This window comes from Lipotes vexillifer, unplaced genomic scaffold (assembly GCF_000442215.2).
Source record: "Lipotes vexillifer unplaced genomic scaffold, Lipotes_vexillifer_v1.1 scaffold694, whole genome shotgun sequence".
In the NCBI taxonomy this organism is placed as follows: Eukaryota; Metazoa; Chordata; class Mammalia; order Artiodactyla; family Lipotidae; genus Lipotes; species Lipotes vexillifer.
Genome location: NW_006775690.1, coordinates 538,302 through 540,710, shown reverse-complemented (window position 1 = coordinate 540,710; position 2,409 = coordinate 538,302). Strand labels below are relative to the sequence as shown.

The 2,409-nt window shown below is 39.7% G+C and overlaps 1 protein-coding gene across 2 annotated transcripts in view; it reads left to right on the top strand.

The window, feature by feature from the left end:
- The window catches only part of SYT1 (synaptotagmin 1), a 195,236-nt gene that overhangs the window by 490 nt on the left and 192,337 nt on the right, over window positions 1–2,409 (top strand). The window lies entirely within an intron of this gene.

The window sequence follows — 2,409 nt, the reverse complement described above, 5'->3', positions numbered from 1 at the left end:
TGGCCTCTCCCATTGCGGAGCATAGGCTCCGGACGCGCAGGCTCAGTGGCCATGGCTCACGGGCCCAGCCGCTCCGCGGCATGTGGGATCTTCCCGAAACGGGGCACGAACCCGCGTCTCCTGCATCGGCAGGCGGACTCTCAAGCACTGCGCCACCAGGGAAGCCCTCTTTTTTTAATCTTCAACGTCTCTTTCTCCAGAGAATGTTAACGTTTATGTGTTGTTTATTTTAGATTTGTATTTATGAAATCATTCCATTGTAAAGATTATTCCTAAGCAATAGGTAAAATGTACTTTCCCATTATTACAAGTTTGGTTTTCTTTCACTCATCTGTTAATATTTCAAAAGCTTTTGCACCCTTTTTAACATTTGCTTTGTTGTCATTGGGAAAGAAACAATAACCTGGACCTAAGTTTATTTGTGTGGGTATAGCACTAAGTCCAACCAGCGCCATTTAATTTAAATCATAAACTACAGGTTGGTCATTTTCTTCAGAGATGAACATTTACTATGCGCTAGACACTTCTCTAGGTTCTGGGAAAGTGAGTTTTGGCCCTCACAAAGCTTTTATTCTAGTGGGGGAAAAGAAATCATCAGTAAGGAGGCAAATGTATATGGTACATCATGAAATGGTAAATATATAAGGAAACAGAAGGAGAGTAAGTGGGAAAGGGAAGGGGGTAGAGGGTAAAAGGTGATTATTTTTTAGGATGATCTGAGCTGATTTCCTTTGTAAGGAAACCTGGAGGAAGTAGGGGAGAAAGTTCTAAAACCTGTGTTATACAAAGGCCCTTAGGCAAGAATCTGCCTGGAATGGCAAGGAGCTCAGTGTGCCTTCGGTAGAATAACACAAGGTAGAGAATGGCAGAAGACAAACCTGAGGCCCTGTTATATGGAGCCTAGTGAATTGTTCTAAGGAAGCTGGGTTTTACTCTGAGTGAAATAAAATGCCTTCGCAACATTCTGAGCAGCGGTATCCCATGATCTGACGTAGGTTTTTCTTAAAAATCACTCTTGCTGTTGTGTTGAAAATGTGCTTACAGGGGCAAGGACAGAAGATAAAGCAGGCTGTTGCAATCATCTAGATGAGAGATTGACCAAAGTTATGAGTTATTCTATAAGGACATTGAGAAACTAAATGAAAACTACAGGGAATCAATTTCTTATCCTCCCAGGAATTAACAACTTGTTCATCTCTTTGTCCACCTTTAACAAATCCAAGTGCATCTGAGAGACACTCTTAGCTCAGTTGTCAGTAATTTCCATTCCCAGCATGAAGCTCCATAACCTAGGGAAGATGGAGATGGTCCAATAGAGCGATCCCTAGGATGGGAAACACAGGCTCTCAGGTTCTCTTCCTTGCTCTGCTGCTGAGCTGATGGACTGATTTGGGTACCTTTTGATATGACTTTGAAGTCATAACTACAGGGCAAAATCCAAATGCATCTGTCATGGGGGCAAACTCTCACTTGAATATTTTATCGAAATGCTTGCTCTAAAAGAAATGTGTTAGAGGGAAGCAGAGATAGAAAAGAACAACACCAAATCAAACGCATATTCTGCCTTGTCTTCAACACCATTTCCTTCTCTGGAAGAGTAAACAATATGAGAAGCAATGGCAATGTTGATAACAGTGAGATTTAATGTTCCCCGTGTATCCACACACCCATTCTCTCATCTCCTTTAGGCCTTCACCCAATAGCATCTTCTTAATTAGGACTTCCCCAACCATGCTATTTAAAACTCTAACCCATTTACCCCACCCAATCTTTGCCAGCATTTCCTGTCCTCTCCCTTGCTTTATTTCTCACCGTATTACTTAGCACCATCTGAAATGCTATGTATTTTATTATCTGTTTTTCAGTTGCCCTGGCTCTCTCCAAAATAATGTAACCTCTATGAGTGCAAGAAGTTGGGTCTGTTCTATGCATAGTTTCATCCCTGGTGATCCTTAATATATACGGGGCACTCAGTATCTATTTGTTGAGTGAATTAATGAATGAATCAATGTTGATTTAATTTATATCCTGAACCACCCACTCTTAGATTTTGAGGCCTTAAGATGCTGAAAATTTCAAGCATATGAAAAAATTTAAACAACAACGTCCTACTGTATGGCATAGGGAACTATATTCAATACCCTGTGATAAACCATAATGGAAAGGAATATGAAAAAGAATGTATAAATATGTATAACTGAATCACTTTGCTGTACAGTAGAAAGTAACACAACATTGTGAATCAACTACAATAAATTTTTTTAATTTAATTTCTAACACCAAAGAAAGCATCATTTCAATGCTTGACTGTGTCATTCACATTGAAAAAACAAGTTGTTTTCATATTTGTAGTCATAACTCCATCATTTAGGCTTCTCCACTTAGTGCCAGCTATTACTTTATACTTTC